Below are 8,145 nucleotides of genomic sequence, written 5' to 3' on the forward strand. Positions count from 1 at the left end.
CACGTTCGCATCATAAATCCTGTCCGAAGGAAACCTACGAATTCTATTCCGGTACGACGGAACAATTATCCAGAACTTTGTTGTTTTTAGGGATTCTGTTATGGTACATTTACCAACATAGTCGTCACACTTTTCCGGTTAAATCGAGTCCAAGCTCGATACAATTCGGTTTGGAATTACTCGAGTAGTCCACGATTTTGTAGAACCTCGATTATCCGAACTAGTCTGTAGACGAAGATATAATTATGCAGAACTTTGTTGAGTTTAGACATTCTTTTATTGAACTTTTACCAATATAATCGTCACTCTTTTCCGATTCAAATCAGAACAACCACGAAACAATTCGGTTTAGATTTATACTCGTTTAATCCACGATAATGTAGAACCTCTATTATCCGAACTAGTCTGTAGACGAGGATATCGTTATGCAGAAAATTGTTGTTTTCAGGGATTCTTTTATGGGACTTTTACCAACATAATCGTCATTCTTTTCCGATGCAAATGAGCTCAAACACGATACAAGTCGGTTTAGATTTATACTCGTTTAATCCACGATAATGTAGAACGTCGATTATCCGAACTAGTCTGTAGATGAGGATATCGTTATGCAGAACTTTGTTGTTTTTAGGGATTCTGTTATGGTACATTTACCAACATAGTCGTCACACTTTTCCGGTTAAATCGAGTCCAAGCTCGATACAATTCGGTTTGGAATTACTCGAGTAGTCAACGATTTTGTAGAACCTCGATTATCCGAACTAGTCTGTAGACGAGGATATCGTTATGCAGAACTTTGTTGTTGTCAGGGATTCTTTTATGGAACTCTTACCAACATAATCGTCATTCTTTTCCGATTGAAATGAGCCCAAACACAATACAATTAGGTTTAGATTTATACTCGTCTAATCCACGATTTTGAAGAACGTCGATTATCCGAACTAGTCTGTAGATGAGGATATCGTTATGCAGAACTTTGTTGTTTTTAGGGATTCTGTTATGGTACATTTACCAACATAGTCGTCACACTTTTCCGGTTAAATCGAGTCCAAGCTCGATACAATTCGGTTTGGAATTACTCGAGTAGTCAACGATTTTGTAGAACCTCGATTATCCGAACTAGTCTGTAGATGAGGATATCATTATCCAGAACTTTGTTGTTTTTAGGAATTCTGTTATGGTACTTTTACCAACATAGTCGTCACACTTTTCCGGTTAAATCGAGTCCAAGCTCGATACAATTCGGTTTGGAATTACTCGAGTAGTCCACGATTTTGTAGAACCTCGATTATCCGAACTAGTCTGTAGACGAGGATATCGTTATGCAGAAAATTGTTGTTTTCAGGGATTCTTTTATGGGACTTTTACCAACATAATCGTCATTCTTTTCCGATGCAAATGAGCTCAAACAAGATACAAGTCGGTTTAGATTTATACTCGTTTAATCCACGATAATGTAGAACGTCGATTATCCGATCTAGTCTGTAGATGAGGATATCATTATCCAGAACTTTGTTGTTTTTAGGGATTCTGTTATGGTACATTTACCAACATAGTCGTCACACTTTTCCGGTTAAATCGAGTCCAAGCTCGATACAATTCGGTTTGGAATTACTCGAGTAGTCCACGATTTTGTAGAACCTCGATTATCCGAACTAGTCTGTAGACGAAGATATAATTATGCAGAACTTTGTTGAGTTTAGACATTCTTTTATTGAACTTTTACCAATATAATCGTCACTCTTTTCCGATTCAAATCAGAACAACCACGAAACAATTCGGTTTAGATTTATACTCGTTTAATCCACGATAATGTAGAACCTCTATTATCCGAACTAGTCTGTAGACGAGGATATCGTTATGCAGAAAATTGTTGTTTTCAGGGATTCTTTTATGGGACTTTTACCAACATAATCGTCATTCTTTTCCGATGCAAATGAGCTCAAACACGATACAAGTCGGTTTAGATTTATACTCGTTTAATCCACGATAATGTAGAACGTCGATTATCCGAACTAGTCTGTAGATGAGGATATCGTTATGCAGAACTTTGTTGTTTTTAGGGATTCTGTTATGGTACATTTACCAACATAGTCGTCACACTTTTCCGGTTAAATCGAGTCCAAGCTCGATACAATTCGGTTTGGAATTACTCGAGTAGTCAACGATTTTGTAGAACCTCGATTATCCGAACTAGTCTGTAGACGAGGATATCGTTATGCAGAACTTTGTTGTTGTCAGGGATTCTTTTATGGAACTCTTACCAACATAATCGTCATTCTTTTCCGATTGAAATGAGCCCAAACACAATACAATTAGGTTTAGATTTATACTCGTCTAATCCACGATTTTGTAGAACCTCGATTATCCGAACTAGTCAGTAGACGAGGATATCGTTATGCAGAACATTGTTGTTTTTAGGGATTCTGTTATGGTACTTTTACCAACATAGTCGTCTTTCTTTTCCGGTTAAGTCGAGTCCAAGCTCGATACAATTCGGTTTGGAATTACTCGAGTAGTCCACGATTTTGTAAAACCTCGATTATCCGAACTAGTCTGTAGACGAGGATATCGTTATGCAGAACTTTGTTGTTTTTAGGGATTCTGTTATGGTACATTTACCAACATAGTCGTCACACTTTTCCGGTTAAATCGAGTCCAAGCTCGATACAATTCGGTTTAGAATTACTTGATTAGTCCACGATTTTGTAGAACCTCGATTATCCGAACTAGTCTGTAGACGAAGATATAATTATGCAGAACTTTGTTGACTTTAGACATTCTTTTATTGAACTTTTAGCAACATAATCGTCACTCTTTTCCGATTGATATGAGCCCAAACACGATACAATTAGGTTTAGATTTATACTCGTCTAATCCACAATTTTGTAGAACCTCGATTATCCGAACTAGTCTGTAGATGAGGATATCATTATCCAGAACTTTGTTGTTTTTAGGGATTCTGTTATGGTACTTTTACCAACATAGTCGTCTTTCTTTACCGGGTAAATCGAGTCCAAGCTCGATACAATTCGGTTTGGAATTACTCGAGTAGTCCACGATTTTGTAGAACCTCGATTATCCGAACTAGTCTGTAGACGAGGATATCGTTATGCAGAACATTGTTGTTTTCTGGGATTCTTTTATGGGACTTTTGCCAACATAATCGTCATTCTTTTCCGATTCAAATGAGCTCAAACACGATACAATTCGGTTTAGATTTATACCGGTTTAATCTACGATACAGTAAAACATCGATTATCCGAACTAGTCTGTAGGTGAGGATATAATTATGCAGAACTTTGTTGAGTTTAGACATTCTTTTATTGAACTTTTACCAACATAATCGTCACTCTTTTCCGATTCAAATGAGAACCAACACGATACAATTCGGTTTAGATTTATACTCGTTTAATCCACGATAATGTAGAACCTCGATTATTCGAACTAGTCTGTAGACGAGGATATCGTTATGCAGAACTTTGTTGTTGTCAGGGATTCTTTTATGGTACTCTTACCAACATAATCGTCATTCTTTTCCGATTGAAATGAGCCCAAACACGATACAATTAGGTTTAGATTTATACTCGTCTAATCCACAATTTTGTAGAACCTCGATTATCCGAACTAGTCTGTAGATGAGGATATCATTATCCAGAACTTTGTTGTTTTTAGCAGAGATGGGCAGTATCTAAATACAAAATTATTCAAATACGTTCTAGATACAAATAACCTGTATCTTTCGCCTTGTATTCGAAGTCGATTGCAGCGCCACAATGTATCTGTAACTTCATCTGTCGAGCGCTGCGGTTTGGAGAGTTTATTCATCTGTCTCTCCGACGATTTTCTGGTTATCTTCGACTTGTATTTGAGAGTCGAATACAGCGCCACGATGTATCTTACGGTTGTATCTGTCGTTAACTTGCTTGCAGAGTTATCCGTCAGATTTTATTTGAAGAAATAGATTCGTAATCATATGGATTATTTGAATCCCCAGATGTCGCGCGAGATTTATCCGTCATCTTGTATTCGTTATTTGAAGCTGGATTTAGCCAAACGATTTATTTGACGCTTGTATTTGTGACGAGTAACTGGAAGAGATGAAAATCACATGTATCTTTATTTGATATCTTTATTTGATTTCAAATACACTGAGATCTTGATGCGACGTTGCCACGTCGTAATACATATGTAATGTAATACGAGGAACGTATTTACATTTACAGTGACTTTCATTATTATTCCATATTCGGATACTCTAATAAGGACTATAACAATTGTTTAAACAAATACATTTGTATTATTTAAACGATTGGTTAAACAAACAATTTTTATTATTTAAACACATGTTTAAACAAATAGAGTTTCATTATTTGGACGATTGTTTAAACAAGTACATTTGTATTATTTAAACGATTGTTTAATCAAACAAATTTTTATTATTTAAACACATGTTTAAACAAATAGAGTTTCATTATTTGGACGATTGTTTAAACAAGTACATTTGTATTATTTAAACGATTGTTTGATCAAACAAATTTTTATTATTTAAACACATGTTTAAACAAATAGATTTTCATTATTTGGACGATTGTTTAAACGAATACATTTTATTATTTAAACAGATGTTTAAACAAATAACTGTTTATTATTTAAGCAATTGTTTAAACAAATAAATTTTTATTAAAAAAATATATATAAATATTTATATTTTTTTATTTTGTACATATATATATATATATATATATATATTTATTACAATATATTAATTTATGTATATATCGGGGACCGTACAAATAAGCTTACGCGACAGGTGAGCGCCCGTCGCGTTGCATCGCCGTGGGTTTACGTCAGTTTACGTGTAGTGAAGTTAGTTTAGCACATGCTTGTGCACGTGTTTGTAATAGAGTATTCCAATTAATAAAAAGCGTGTGTAAGTGATTCGGTAACTTCAGCCACCTGTCACGCGATTGTGTTGGTGAAATTTGTCACTGTCACAGGTAAGTTTTTATTTTATTGATATGATATATAATTTCCATTATTTGTAACAATATGTTGACATTTTCAGTTAACCTGTCAATTCCTGATTTCCGATGACTTGGTATTGTGTTGGTGAAACTTGTCACTGTCATTTCAGGTAAGTTTTTATTTTATATTTATTTTCTCAGACATTGAAACATTACTGACAAAAGGAAAATTAAAAAATATTATTAGGTTGGAGAGAAAATTCTAGCGTATTTTAACTTTAACACTAATCCTACCAACAGCGGTCAAGATGACCAGTTCCAGATTTTTTATTTTACAATTAGAAAGTTAATAATACTGATTTCATAAGAAACAATTGTATAGATATCTGTAGTAGTGCACATTTTACAATAGGAGCCATACGAAGTCTAAATAAAATCAATCTTATCATTTTTATAAGGGAACATGTGTGTACCAGTTACTTTTGAGGCTCGGTAGGTTTAGCGTTAAAGAAAACATTTGATTCAATTTATAAAAATACATGTTTAATATTATTCAATTATATAATTTCCATTATTTGTTACAATATGTTGTCATTTCTCAGATAACCTGTCAATTCCTGTTTTCCCATGACTCGCTAGTTAACATGTGTTTTGATTTACAAACAAAATTACCTGTTTATTTAAAATACGACATAGCTTTCCCTCCAACCTAATATATTCATGCTAAAAATCTTCCCGTTTATTGGACAATGCTTTTCACCAAGAAATTCTAATTTTTAGATGCAGCGAAGATATCCAAAACATCAGTTCATCAGAAAGAAAATAGTATTTCCATACAGATGTGACTTACATTAGCGGAGGACCATGGAAAAAAACAAAACAGTTTCAAATTATTAACACAAATAAGTAGAAATAATTTATACACCCTGCACAAATTATAATAAAAACATATCATTAATAACATATTATTCCTTTCTTTTAACAACTCCTTGCGTTATTTATTAAATTATTAATAATTTAGTATAAATTGTATAAATTTATGCACAAATGTAAAATTTATGTATTCAAACGAATAAAAATTATTAATAAAAATAAATAGAGATAATTTATACACCCTGCAAAAATTATAATAGAATCTACAATTATCGTGTTATTTAACGAGCAAAAATTGTTTTAAAAATTACTGACAAATATAAACTGAATTACTTTATTAATAACATTATTTCTTTCTTTTACCAATTCCTTCCCTTACTTATGACTTGTATGTATTTAGTTAAATGCATCTATATGGTGTGAGGTACAAAATTAAATATTGACAATACTTCACAACTTTTACAATATTTCGTACATAACCGTGGTAACGTTTAACCTTCAAAAATAAGAAATTTTAGGAGCCTACAAGCTCCCCTTGTTCTATGAGCTCCACAGTTTTTAAACCGATCATTTGTACATTTAGTGTTACGATTTGGCAACGTCGCATCAAGATGTATTTGAAATCAAATACAAATTACGATTAAAGATACATGTGATTTCATCTCTGAGAAATACTCGTCACGAATAAAAAAATTGAATAAAGTATCTTGCTACGTCGAGCTTCAAATACATCTGAAGGTTAAGATGAAATCGTCCCATTGAAATCTCACAGATACATTTCCAATAGCCAAAATCTGACGGATACAACCGCAAGATACACGGTGGCGCTGCTTCGACTCTCAAAAAACTGTGAAAGATACACTGAAAATTCTCACGCTGTATCTTACGGATAGTGCCTCTTGAATAACTTCTCGCCGCTAGAGGCGTTGAATACGCATACGCAGTTACTTCGAGCTCAGATAACCTACAGATGTCAAATGAAATTTTTTGGAGAGTATCTTACAGATACACTGTGTCGAATATGTATTTCAGGAAAACAACTACAAATAAAAGATAACTTTCATTTATCTTTTATTTGAAAATTTTAGATACATTTTTGCCCATCTCTGCTTTCCGAACGAGCCAATACATTATAACATATTACAAGGAGAGCTGCATAAAGTCTAAATAAAATCAATCTCATCACTTTCATACAAAGAAACATTTACCAGTTACTTTTAAGGTTCGGTAGGTGTAGAGTGTTGAAATTTATAATTTTCGGCTCGAGCGCGTTTCAAGCTACCCGAGTGCATCGGGCTGCCAAGGGGTTTCGAGCTGCCCGGGAGTGTCTCGATCTCGTCGGGCGGGTTCGGAAAGAATCGGACAAGTTCGGGCGAGCGAGTTTTCGCGCTACTCGAGATTCAATTCTGCGTTCGCACGAACTTGTCCGCTTCTGTCTGACGTCTGAACGCGCTCGACGAAGTCGAGCCACTCTCGGGCCACCGGGCCACCCGATGGTGTGTCACGGATAGACTGCGGATCTTTCTGCAAAATAAAAATTTACTATATCGATTGCAAGAAATAGAAATCAAATTGAATTGAATTGTTTCTTCAGCAAAGGAGAAAACGAAATGACTTTCCGAACGAGCTAATACATTAACATATTACAAGGAGAGCTGCATAAAGTCTAAATAAAATGAATCTCATCACTTTCATACAAAGAAACATTTACCAGTTACTTTTAAGGTTCGGTAGGTGTAGAGGGTTGAAACGTCTTCGTGCAAAAAAAATGTGTCGTAGAAGGGAAAAGAAACTTAATTTATAATTTTCGGCTCGAGCGCGTTTCCAGCTACCCGAGTGCATCGGGCTGCCAAGGGGTTTCGAGCTGCCCGGGAGTGTCTCGATCTCGTCGGGCGGGTTCGGAAAGAATCGGACAAGTTCGGGCGAGCGAGTTTTCGCGCTACTCGAGATTCAATTCTGCGTTCGCACGAACTTGTCCGCTTCTGTCTGACGTCTGAACGCGCTCGACGAAGTCGAGCCACTCTCGGGCCACCGGACCACCCGATGGTGTGTCACGGATAGACTGCGGATCTTTCTGCAAAATAAAAATTTACTATATCGATTGCAAGAAATAGAAATCAAATTGAATTGAATTGTTTCTTCAGCAAAGGAGAAAACGAAATGACTTTCCGAACGAGCTAATACATTAACATATTACAAGGAGAGCTGCATAAAGTCTAAATAAAATGAATCTCATCACTTTCATACAAAGAAACATTTACCAGTTACTTTTAAGGTTCGGTAGGTGTAGAGGGTTGAAACGTCTTCG

The 8,145-nt window shown here is 35.1% G+C and overlaps 1 long non-coding RNA gene across 1 annotated transcript; it reads left to right on the forward strand.

The window, feature by feature from the left end:
* The first annotated feature begins 4,776 nt into the window (after positions 1-4,776).
* LOC143216319 (uncharacterized) lies at positions 4,777-6,892 on the forward strand. Its single transcript, XR_013010548.1, has 3 exons — positions 4,777-4,997; positions 5,066-5,134; positions 5,745-6,892. It is a non-coding gene; the product is annotated as an uncharacterized LOC143216319 (long non-coding RNA).
* Positions 6,893-8,145: the final 1,253 nt, after the last annotated feature.

Source organism: Lasioglossum baleicum, chromosome 15 (assembly GCF_051020765.1).
Source record: "Lasioglossum baleicum chromosome 15, iyLasBale1, whole genome shotgun sequence".
Classification (NCBI taxonomy): Eukaryota; Metazoa; Arthropoda; class Insecta; order Hymenoptera; family Halictidae; genus Lasioglossum; species Lasioglossum baleicum.